The sequence below is a fragment of the Lithobates pipiens genome, unplaced genomic scaffold, assembly GCF_037356315.1.
Source record: "Lithobates pipiens isolate NorthernLeopardFrog02 unplaced genomic scaffold, aLitPip1_a1.2 Scaffold_28, whole genome shotgun sequence".
In the NCBI taxonomy this organism is placed as follows: domain Eukaryota; kingdom Metazoa; phylum Chordata; class Amphibia; order Anura; family Ranidae; genus Lithobates; species Lithobates pipiens.
The window spans coordinates 132,018,431-132,031,813 of record NW_027507789.1 but is presented as its reverse complement, the minus strand read 5'-3'; positions in this window follow the sequence as shown (position 1 = coordinate 132,031,813).

The window sequence follows — 13,383 nt, the reverse complement described above, 5'->3', positions numbered from 1 at the left end:
GAAAAAAGGGGGAGATGGGAGGGGGACCATGAGAGGACAGAGGGAAAAATGACATCTCCCCTCCACCAAAAAAGGGGAGTAATAAAAGAAGAAAAAAAAGGAAGGGTGGTGGGGGGTTAAGAGAGAAAACATGACCTCTCCCCCCTCCCCCTATCCCCCCGCCCACCCAAAACACCCCCCCAGTCAACTCTAGGCAATCTGCTCCTTTCGTCTTAGCCGTTTTCACTTTACACCACTACTCAGGCATACTAGTGTTTACCCCTCTGTGGAATAATTACAGATACCTGGAATTACATAAATTGCAGGGATTCTCTTCTTGGAGACAGAAGGAGATTTGGTTCTTTCCGCAGATTTACACAGGGACCATTCTGAAAACCTACAGACAATTATGCATGGAATTCATGCTACCCTCGAAAGGTTTCTACCAGTCTCTTCAACTTAGACATGCCCTGCAGACTTAACAAGTGCATCCCTTAGCTGTGTTGGCCTCTTCTCTGCTGATGGAAGATGCCCGGAGGGCACTGATTGTTGTCCTACATCCAGGATCATGCCTCCTTAAAATGTAGAGCCTGGTGGTTGAATGACATTGGCAATATAGATGGGAAACAATGGGACATGGCCTTATAATTGATAACCGCAGTCTGTTTCAGCCTCCCATAAACTCTTGCAACTGTTTATTCTGCACAGAGCCTATCAGTCGCCTGTACAGCTTCATGGCTAGGGCAAGAGAGACTCCCCACTATGCCCAAAATGCAAGATGAACCAGGGCGATTTCATACACTTGATTTGGAGATGCCCAAAACTTCATTGTTACTGGATGAAGGTGTCCCACTATATCTCCAAACTAGTCCAGATACCTGTACCCCAGACTCCCCTAATGGGCCTACTAGGGGCAATTAATGTAGAGATGTACATGAAGGGAATGTATTACATGATCACCAGACTGCTATATCTGGCTAAAAAACTCATAGCTCGATACTGGATGGCATTTAAGGTCCCCACTGGGAAACAATGGATCAATTATGTCAACTCCCTTCTCCTTAGGGAACAATTGGCTTACCGTCGCAGGAATGCTGTGCAAAAATTCGACCTTATCTGACAACTTTGGCCTTGCCCCACCTCACTTGGCGATGGACAGGCTCCTGCGATAGTAACCCAACAAGAATACCAGATGGGGGTGGGGGGTTGAGAGGAGGGAGGGAGAGAGGGAAAGAAGGAAAATAGGAAACACAGGCTATGTTATGTTCTATTGTAGAGCACTAAACTCTGCATAATCCGTCAGCTGACAACGTTTTTAATACTGATGTTTTACATCTGGTCTCGAGTGCTAGTTGCTGGTTTAGTTGAAGATCACATTATCTGTCATGTCTCCTGTTATTGCTCACTCCTTATCTATGTTTGGTACAACCTGCCATATATGTTGTCTTTACCTATTTGACACAGTCAATGTATCTTTTGAAAGAGCAACTTAACAATAAAAAATAAAAATATCACTGCTCCTTTAAAAACAATCTATTTTTGAAAAAAATAAATTGCATTGATACACGTCCCCCAGGGCAGTACCCGGGACCCCATACCCTTTTTATGGCCAATAACTTGCATATAAACCTTTAAAATGTGGACATTTACTTTTTGACATTCAGGTCCCATAGACTTTAAGAGGGTTTGTTGCTTAGGTCCTATAAAGTAAACCAGATTCCCAACAAAAGAAAACCAGTGCGTGCTTATGCTAATATTCGTGCACGTGCACATTGTTCACATGCTAATACTTCTAGGCAAAGATGTACTATTCCTGTTCAACGTGCTCGCATTCGTGTGCACACTTGCAAACACGCATGCACACATGCACATACAAAATAGCGTGCATACTTGGCGCCCAGCTTGTCACCATGAGCAGTTGCTGAATGGTCTTTAGCTTGTACCTGCATTCCTGTGACCTGGTCCATTGAACCTGCTTACCTGTGTATGACCTGGCTTTATCCTGGACTCTGCCTTTGCTCTTGCATAAACTTGTTCACCTAATCTCTTTGACCTCGGTCTGTTTACTGGACTTATCTTTGCCTGCTGATTCTGTACCGTGCTGTCCAGCTGTTGCCTACCTTGGCCTGCTTCCTGGACTTGCTTTGTCTGCTGACTCAGTGCTTTGATACCCAGCAGCTGCTGATTGCCGACTGCATATCGGCTCTGCTACCATCTCCTGCTCTGGTTCCAGCTCCTTCCACCTAAGTGCAGACTTCACCAGCCAGCTATTCCAGCACTCTTGCCACTCCATGCCCTCATACTCTGTCTCCACCTTCAGGAGTGTTGTGTAGGAGGTGCAAGAGAGGCCTCAACAACATTACAGTCGTCACCACGTACATGATAGTACCATTCAGCCATGGCTGAGACTGGAGAAGGTGTCTTTTTTCTGGAAGCACTATGCCAGCAGATCACAACTCTGAATCAAGTAATGACTGGACTCCAGGAGGGTTATCTCCAGCTGGAAGGTCGCATCCGCAACCTGACCACCACATCTTCAGCTGCTGATGCTTCAGCCACTGGTGAATCAGCTTCTACTCCAGATTTAGTTCCAGCACTCACCATAGTTGTCCCTCCCCCCCAGCCTTGATTACCTTCCAGGACGCTTCTCAGGGGGTCGCCATAAGTTCTGGGCATTCCATAATGCTTGCAGTTCTATTTTCTTTACAACCAAGTGGATTCTTTGCTGAATCCACCAAGGTGGGCTTTGTTATATTATTGCTGCTGGAAGAGCCACAGTCTTGGACTCACCATCTCCTCAAACAGACCAGTCCCATCCTAAAGTCGGTTTCTTCCTTCTTCGAGGTGATTGCAGAAATCTTTGATGACCCCCAACGAACATCCACAGCAGAGACTGCCTTGAATGCCCTCCAATAAAGGATGTCGGACTGTGGAAGACTGTGATAGAATTCTGCAAATGGAGTTCTAACACAGCCTGGAATGACACAACTTTATGTTACCAGTTCCGTTTGGGACTTCCAGAGACTCTTAAGGATGAGCTTGCCAGAATAGAGCCACCGACTTCACTCTCGGATCTAATCCAGCTCGCTATACTACTGGATCATAGGATCTGAGAAAGGAATGCAGAAAGATCCGGCAACTCCAAGTTCCACCAGCTCCAGTTCCGAAGCTTCTCTCTTTCACAGTGGAACCCATGCAATTGGGACTAATCCACTCACCTCTCTCTGCTGAAGAAAAGCAGACCCTAGAACAATACCTTTGATGCTTCTCTTCCTTTACACAAGATAACTGGGCTTCATGCCTTCCTCTAGTGGAGTTCACTTACAATAACTTTGTTCATTCTGCTACAGGTCAAACCCCATTTTTTTGCAAATTTTAGGTGTAATCCATCTTTCTTACCTGATATAATCTTAGGCCGCGTACACACGGGCGGACTGTTCGCCCAACTTTGTCCATCCAACAGTTTCGGCAAACAGTCCGCTCAAAATTAGCATGGACGGACATGGCCACACACGACGAACGAACAGTTTGCTGAAACCGTGCGTGATGACGTGAACGGCACGTACGACGGGACGAAAAATACGACGTCCTATACACTGCATTATAACTTTCGGCGTGAAAATCCTTTCTGAGCATGCGCGCAACTTTGTTTGACGAACAAGCCTACACACGAGCGGACTGTTCGCTGAAACAAGGTTTCAGCGGACAGTTTTACGGAATTTCCGAAAAACCTTGTCCGTCAAACTGTCCGCTGAAACTGTCCGCTGAAAGCCCACACACGAGCGGACTGTCCGCCCAAACACTGTTCAGCGGACAAAGTTGGGCGAACAGTCCGCGCGTGTGTACGCGGCCTCAGATGCACCTGTACCGGCAGTTCAGGAAAGACTGGAGCTTCTGCAAGCCAACAACAAAATTCTACAGGAAGCTATCCCTAAGGCCCAACAGGACAGAGATTCTTTCATAAGAAAAGATGGATCTCAAACCCAGAGAAAAGGTTTAGCTATCAACCATCAATCTGAAACTGGCTTTTTCTTCCAAGAAACTTGGTCCCAAGTACATTGGCCCATTTCCTGTAAAAAGAAGAATTAATCCAACCAGTTTGAATTTTCGCTACCTGAAATTTATAAATTCCATCCATTTTCTTATGTGTCTCTATTAAAACCTGCTGTTACAGATCCGTATCCTGGCTATAACCCGGGTCGTCCAACACCAACCATAAATGATGATGAGGAATAATATGACATTGAGGCCATTGTGGACTGCAGAAAGAGGAGAGGTCTCACTCACTATGTAATTAAGTGGAAGGGTTATGGTCTGGAAGAGAACTCTTGGGAAACGGAAGGCAATATTCATGCCCCAAGACTGGTAAGAGATTTTTTACAAACTCACTCCAAGAAGATGACCCAGATGGGCATCTGAAGGCTGCCAGTTGGGGCAATGTAAGGTAAACCAGATTCCCAACAAAAGAAAACCAGTGCAAGCTTATGCTAATATTCATGCACGTGCACATTGTTAATGTGCTAATACTTCTAGGCAAAAATGTACTATTCCTGTTCAACGTACTCACATTTGTGCGCGCACTGGCACACAAGCATGTGCATGTGCACATATGAATTAGCGTGCATACTTGGAGTCCAGCTGCCTAATTAAACTGGCCTGTCACCATGAGCAGTTGCTGAATGGTCTTCAGCTTGTACCTGCATTCCTGTGGCCTGATCCATTGAATGTGCTTACCTGTGTATGACCCGGCTTTCTCCTAGACTCTGCCTTTGCTCTTGCATAAACTTGTTCACCTGATCTCTCTGTCCTCGGCCTGTTTACTGGACTTATCTGTGCCTACTGATTCTGCACTGTGCTGCCCAGCTGTTACCTACCTTGGCCTGCTTCCTGGACTTTCTTTGTCTGCTGACTCGGTGCCTTGATACCCAGCAGCCGCTGATCACTGTCTGCATATTGGCTCTGCTACCATCTCCTGCTGTGGGACCAGCTCCTTCCACCTAAGTGCATACTTCACCAGCCAGCTATTCTGGCACTCGTGCCACTCCATGCCCTCACACTCTCTGTCTCCACCTTCAGGACTGATGGGCAGGAGGTGCAAGAGAGGCCTCCACAACATTCCAGTCGTCACCAGGTATGTGAGAGGTCTGAACTTTTTCCATGTTTCGGGTGCTCTGGTGCGAAACGAACCGGGGGGGGGGGGGGGGGGTGTTTGGCCCATCCCTAATGTTTATTGCTATGGCTTTTTCTGTCTTTGTCTTTTCAATGGATCAGGCCCTCTACACATCAGTTGAAATTAACCATTTACCATTTAATAATGTTCTTGAATATTTATTTTTCTTTTTTCTATTACTATAAATTGTGTGGTACATATCCCGCTTACTGCTATTGACCAAATTGTTTTATGCATGTACCTTGGAAATTCCCTGCATAAAAAGCTATTTGACTATGTAATTTTGGATAAGAATTTACAAGCAATTGACCAAGATAAATATTGCAAGATCTTTAGTAAGTGCTTTATCTCAAAAGATTGACATTGACCGTCTGAGATATACCATACATTTGAATATTTTGTTGGCAGCAAGGATAACTACAGCAAAATCCAAATAATACACAATGACAAATGCACATTCCACCATTGCAGATCATCAGGTACCTGTCCTGCTTGTCCTGATAACAGTCTATAATCTGAAAATATATGATGGCATTTCAATAAAAAATTTATTGCATCTCAGATTAATACACGGAGCAACATGAATTGAGATCCCTCTAATGTACTGCATATTGTGAAATGCATTAGGGTGATCTGTATTCATGCTTTTCTGTGTATTTATCTGAGATGCAAAAAACATTTATGCAAGTTTCTCTAGTTTATCAAAATGCTGTCTTCTTTTCTTGTGTTGGGAATTATAGCAAAATGTTGGGGAAAAAAATGGCAATCCAGCTAGATTATGCCAAACAAGAATTGAACAGGGTGATGGTTAATAACAAACACATGCACTCTTCAACATGCTTGGATTCATTATACTATATATTACTAGACTGACTCAGGAGAAATGACTGTAGTTACCTTTCTATTTCTTTTGTTTTGTTACGTATATGCATACAATTTTCTATGTGTAGGACTGATGTCCCTATGATGAAGAGCTTTATCTTCCTATACAGAGGTACCAAACATGTTTTGCACTATGAGTACTGTATGTAAGCTTCAATGTGTTGATAATTGTTACAGCTGTTATGTACTGGAGATAAAATTAGTACACAAAGAGAATGTGTTTGCACTGATGTAACATATGCACTGCCTTGATAAAGTATCCATACCCCTTGAAATTCTCCACATTTTGTCATGTTAGAACCAAAAACATAAATGGATTTTACAGTATTTCACAAAATTGAGTACACCCATCACATAGTGTACAGCTTACAGCTTGTATAACAGTGTAAATTTGCTGTCCCCTCAAAATAACTCAACACACAACCATTAATGTCTAAACCGCTGACAACAAAAGTGAGTACACCCCTAAGTAAAAATGTCCAAATTGGGCCCAATTAGCCATTTTCCCTCCCAGGTGTCATGTGACTCTTTGGTGTTACAAGGTCTCAGGTGTAAATGGGGAGCAGGTGTGTTAAATTGGGTGATATCACTCTCACTCTCTCATAATCGTCACTGGAAGTTCAATATGGCACCTGGCAAAGAATTCTCTGAGGATCTGAAAAAAAAGAATTGTTGTTCTACATAAAGATGGTCTAGGCTATAAGAAGATCCTATAACTGAGCTGCAGCATGGTGGCCAAGACAATACAGCAGGTTTAACAGGACAGATTCCACTCAGAACAGGCCTCGCCATGGTCAACCAAAGAAGTTTAGTGCACATGCTTAGCATCATATCCAGAGGTTGTCTTTGAGAAATAGATGTATGAGTGCTACCAGCATTGCTGCAAAGGTTGAAGGGGTGGGGGTCAGCCTGTCAGTGCTCAGACCATACGCCGCACGCTGCATCAAATTGGTCTGCATGGCTGTTGTCTCAGAAGGAAGCCTCTTCTAAAGACAACGCACAAGAAAGTCCACAAACATTTGCTGATGCCATGGTTATGCAGTGATCTTCCTGTGTTTGCTTACCTCCCCTCATGTGTTCAGACTAAGAGGCCAGCCACTTCCACCTGGTGGTTTTTATAACCTCTCCTCTAAGCATGGCTCCACCCCAGGTCCTATCAGGGAGCTCTATATTAACCTGTGCACTGCAGGCCATCAGTGCTGATCAACCATTGTGTATTCCTTTGTGTGTTAACTCCCTGTTTCCTGCCGTGTGCTCTTCTACTGTTTTCCGTTACCGACTTTGGCGTGTCTTTGACTATCCCTGCTTGCCTGTGATCCTGACCTTTTGGCGTGTCCCTGACTATTCTTGTCTGCTTGTGGCCCCGACCTTGGCTTTTGTCCCTCACCATCCCTATCCTCCTGTTGCCTACTGTGGGTGTGAGCTGGGGGACCCTGGGGGTCACTACCTGGAGCCAGTTGCAGCCAAGTCCATCCTCACCACTAGAGGCGCTGGTGAACACCTGCTGGCTCTTAGACTCCGCGCCCCAGGGAATCTTGCGCTCTAACCCCAGTGGGATCTGTCCCCTGTCTGCAGCAGTCAGCCGTAGGTTCCACAACCTAGCGGTGCACTCTTGGTCCCTACGGTGTGCACCTGTCACAAAGGTGACCTGACAGCTGAAGACAAGCAGACTAAGGACATAAATTACTGGAACCATGTCCTGTGGTCTGATGAGACCACGATAAACTTATTTGGTTCAGATGATGTACAGCATGTGTGGCGGCAACCAGGTAAGGAGTACAAAGACAAGTGTGTCTTGCCTACAATCAAGCATGGTGGTGGAATGTCATGGTCTGGGGCTGCATGATTGCTTCCGACACTGGGGAGCTACAGTTCATTGAGGGAACCATGAATGAAAACATGTACTTTGACATACTGAAGCAGAGCATGATCCCCTCCCTTCAGAGACTGAGTCGCAGGGCAGTATTCCAACATAACGATCCCAAATCCACCTCCAAGATGACCACTGCCTTGCTAAAGAAGCTGAAGGTAAAGGTGATGGCCTGACCAAGCATGTCTCCAGACCTAAACCCTATTGAGCATCTGTGGGGCATCCTCAAAAGGAAGGTGGATGAGTGCAAGGTCTCTAACAACCACCAGCTCTGTGATGTCATCATGGAGGAATGGAAGAGAACTCCAGTGGCAACCAGTGAAGCTCTGGTGAACTCCATGCCCAAGAGGGTTAAGGCAGTGCTGCAAAATAATGGTGGCCACACAAAATTTTGACACTTTGGGGCCAATTTGGACATTTTCACTTAGGGGTGTACTCACTTTTGTTGCCAGCGGTTTAGACATTAATGGCTGTGTGTTGAGTTATTTTGAGGGGACAGCAAATTTACACTGTTAGGGCTCTTTCGTGTACGGAGCCCGCTCTGCTCAGCGGGGGATCGCTCCGTCGATCCCCGCTGAGCAGACAGGTGACAGGTCCATCTCTGCACACTGTGCAGGGACGGACCTGTCAGAGCGCCGCTCTCCCCTATGGGGGATTGGATGATGACGGACCGCAAAGTCTGCCATCACCCGTTCCGATCCTCAGATGGATGGTGATGTTTTTCCTCCGTCACACTTGTTCAGATCGGAGCAGGTCAGATGTCAGCGGACATGTCACCGCTGACAATCTTTTGCTGCATAGAGGTTTATGGAGCATCCGTTCAGGTCTGCCTAATAAATTTACAGACGGACCTGAACGGATCGTCTGTGTGAAAGAGGCCTTATACAAGCTGTACACTCACTACTTTACATTGTAGCAAAGTGTCATTTCTTCAGTGTTATCACATGAAACGATATACTAAAATATTTACAAAAATGTGAGGGGTGTACTCACTTTTGTGAGATACTGTATGTGATAGACCAACACAAAGTGGCACATAATTTTGAAGTGTAAGGAAAATGATAAATGGTTTTCAAAATGTTTACATATAAATAACTGAAAAGTGTGACGTGCATTTTTTTCAGCCCTCCTGAGTCAATACTTTGTAGAACCACCTTTCATTGCAATTACAGCTGCAAGTCTTTTTGGGGATGTCTCTACCAGCTGTGCACATCTAGAGAATACATTTTTTGCCCATTTTTCTTTGCAAAATAGCTCAAGCTCTGTCAGATTGGATGGAGAGTGTCTGCAAACAGCAATGTTTAGGTCTTGCCACAGATTCTCAATTGTATTTAGGACTGGGCATTGATTGGGCCATTCTAACACATATGCTTTGATCTAAACCATTCCATTGTAGCTCTGGCTGTATGTTTAAGGTCCTGCTGGAAGGTCAACCTCTGTCCCAGTCTCAAGGCTTTTGCAGACAGATTTTCATCTAAGATTGCCCTGTGTTTGGCTCTATCCATCTTCCCATCAACTCTGACGACCTTCCCTGTCCCTGCTAAAGAAAAGTACCCCCCAACATGATGCTGCCACCACCATGTTTCACAATGGGGATGGTGTGTTCAGAGTGATGTATAGTGTTAGTTTTCTCCACATGTAGCATTTTGCTTTTAGGCCAAAAAGTAACATTTTGGTATCATCTTTTTCCACATGTTTACAATGTCCCCCACATGGCTTCTCACAAACTGCATAACGGGGCAACTTTTGGCTTTCTTTCAACAATGGCTTTCTTCTTGCCACTCTTCCATAAAGGCCAGATTTGTGGAGTGCACGGCTAATAGTTGTCCTTTGGACAGATTCTCCCACCTGAACTGTGGATCTCTGCAGCTCCTCCAGAGTTACCATGGGCACCTCTTGGCTGCTTCTCTGGTTAATGATCTTCTTACCAGGACTGTCAGTTTAGGTGAATGGCCAGTAGGTAGGTTTTCAGTCGTGCAGTAGCCTTTCCATTTTTGGATGATGGATTGTTCTGTGAGATGCTAAAAGCTTTGGATATTTTTTTAGAACTTAATCTTGCTTTATATTTCTCCACAACTTTATCCCTGACCTGTATGGTGCGTTCCTTAGCCTTCGTGATGCTATTTGTTCACCAAGCTGCTCTAACAAACCTCTGAGGGTTTCACAGAACTGCTGTATTTACACTGAGATTAAATTACACACGGTGGACTTGATTTACTAATTAGGTGACTTCTGAAGGCAATTGATTCTACTAGATTTTAGTTGATCAAACTGTTTACTAGTACTGCATCTGCCATAGCCAGTAAGGATTCATAAGCATAGTGGGATTGAGTAGTCTCGAATACTTCAGAAGCGTTTTGTGCCTTATCAGTTTTACAATGTTTCGCTATCCATGTTCTAGCGACCAGAAGAATGTGTTGTTGTGCTTTTTAAGGACAATTTCCCGCACAGTATTTATTAAGTAATTTTTTAACGAGGATGTTTTTAAGATACAAAATCAATCTATATGACACAGTCTATATATGTGAAACTTATTCACGGAGACAAGTGATCATACAAAATAGTTACATTTATTGGTTGACAAAACCCCCCAAATATTTACATGAAATTAAAATACAGATTGTATTACATGAACAGCTTGACAATTAATGGAAACATCCACAAAATGGGAGTGTAGTACCTTGGACGTAATATCACCATGATAATTTCACACGTGAAATTTCACATGTTCAACCGTTATTATGCTGCAGGTAAGTAAGTGGTTAATAATGTGAAATAAATTAAACGTTTGTTTGTCAATAAAAGTGGTAACTATGCAAAAAGAAATATATAATTAAAAATGTAATTTAGAGAAAAAAAATCTAAAAGGCAGTTATTGATTCAGGAGAACGATTATCAATAGTAGAATATTCAATACATCAATATTTGAGAGAACATACAAGATATAATCAACATGGCATATTTACCCATTACAAAATGGCTATTAGCCTGGATTGCTGGTTACCAGGATTTAAGATGGCTGCCATAGCTTTCAAAAATGGATACTATTAAAGAGGATTTACTTCTTGCGACCTCCGAGTTCCAATGATCAGGTTCAGGAATGTTCATGAATGTAAAAATATGTATTCATGCATGGTGCATGAGTGTCAGTCTGTCTGGGAGTCTGTGTATCTCCCAGTGTCCCTTCTCAGGGTGGGTCCCTGAGCCTCCTCCTCTATGGCATCTTTCTTGTTTCTTAAATATCCTCTTAAACAATAAGATCATACATTTATAATATGTTCGGCCCAAAAGGTATGTGTTCCTTTTCTATTGGTTGGCAAGACTTAATAATTAACCTTTTCTGATTTAACCACTTCCCACCCGGCCAATGCACATATACGGCCGGGTGGGAGCCGTCTACTCCTGATAGGACGTTCAGGAACGTCCATCAGGAGGAGCGGGATTGCGCGCGCGCGCAGCGGCGCGATCCCGATGCGCCCGTGTCACCCGGACACGGCGCATCTCAGATCGGCAGGAGGGCTCTGTGATTGGCCCTCCTGATCACATGACGGCCGTGTCCAATCACAGCCGTCATGTGATGTAAACAAACAGCCGGTTGCTAGGCAATCGGCTTCTCCTCTCCTCACACAGAAGTCATCGCTGAGGAGAGGAGAGCAGATCGCTGCAGCCGGCTGATGATCAGTGAGTATGAGCTGTTTTTTACAGCTTTTTACTCACTGATCATTAGTCTAGTGTACACACAAATCACCACACAGTAAACACACCACACAGTATAAACACAATGTCCCCACACATGTCCTCAAAACATACATGTCCCCAAATAATAAATACACATGTCACTAATAATAAAAACATGTCCCCCACATATGTCCCACTAAAATCACATGTCCCAATGATTATCTGCACACATATGTACGTGATCACCTGCACACATATGTACATGATCATTTGCGTACATATGTCCGTGATCACACAAACCAATTATTATACACTTAACGGAATTTTTTTTACCAAAAACATGTAGCAGAATACATTTTGGCTTAAATTTATGACAAAATTTGATTTTATTGGATTTCTTTTAAAATAGAAAAAAGAAAATATTGTTTTTTTTTCCAAATTTCCGCTTTTTTGCGCTTATATCGCAAAAAATAAAAAACGGAGTCGTGAATAAATACCACCAAAATAAAGCTCTATTTGTGCGAACAACATGATAAAAATTTCATTTGGGTACAGTGTAGCATGACTGCGCAATTGTCACTGAAAGCGCTAGAGTGCTGAAAGCTGAAAATTGGGCTGGGAAGGAAGGGGGCGAAAGTGCCCTGTATTGAAGTGGTTAAAGGTAATAGCACCTTCAACCACCAGGTATCTCACATGTGTTTGGAGTTTCTCTTTAAGTTAATATATTCTATTTTTATAATGTGTATTATTTGTATCTTAGTGAAAAGAATATATATATCCAGTATTAAGGGATGCTCGTAACCCACATAATAGAAAATACGCTTAACATAATTTAGATTTTTGCCTATTATATAAAATGGTTATATATATATATGCATATCAATGTATATCTATTAAATCTAGTCTATTTAGAAAGGACAAAGGTTATATATATATCAATCAATATCACATAAAATTACTATCTATATGGATACATGTATAATTCGGGTATCCGATTAATATTTGTTTATTTAAACATGGGTTAAATTCTAAGCCCTTGTATACACGGTTGGACATTCCGATGGAAAATGTCCGATCGGACTGTGTTGTCGGATAATCCGACCGTGTGTGGGCTTCATCTGACTCTTTCCATCGGAATGTCCGACCAACAAAGTTTGAGAGCTGGATATAAAAATTTTCCGACAACATGATCCGATCTGACTTTTTCCGATCGTTTGTAGAGAATTCCAATCGGACAAAGTGCCACGCATGCTCAGATCAAATTCCTAGACCAAAGCTATTGGCTATTAGCCTGAACGTAGTCCCGTCGTAACTAAACGTCATCACGTTACGAACGATCGGATTTTCCGACCAATTTGTCCGACCGTGTGTATGCAACACCAGTTTGGGACAAAATCCAGCGGAAAAAATCTGACGGATTTTGTTGTCAGAATGTCCGACCGTGTGTACAAGGGCTTATACAGTTATAATCACAATTATATGTTTTTCATAATACTAATTTGTTGCTAAAACACTTCTACTTATAATCACACTTCATATATATTTTCTTATTATAATGAGTTCTTAGGTCATCAGATACCAATTATAATATTTCTTTTGTGACCTACAAATATCATAGATAACCTAAATGATTTATCAAAGATATGGATGACTCTAGTATATGATTCTTATAACATCCATTTTAACATTGTAACATAACATATTCCAGATACATATATTTGTCATTTCACTTTGGTTTCTGTGACTGTTGTCATCCTGGCGTATAATTAACTGGAATCTCCTGCCGTTGTTTTGGGGAACAATT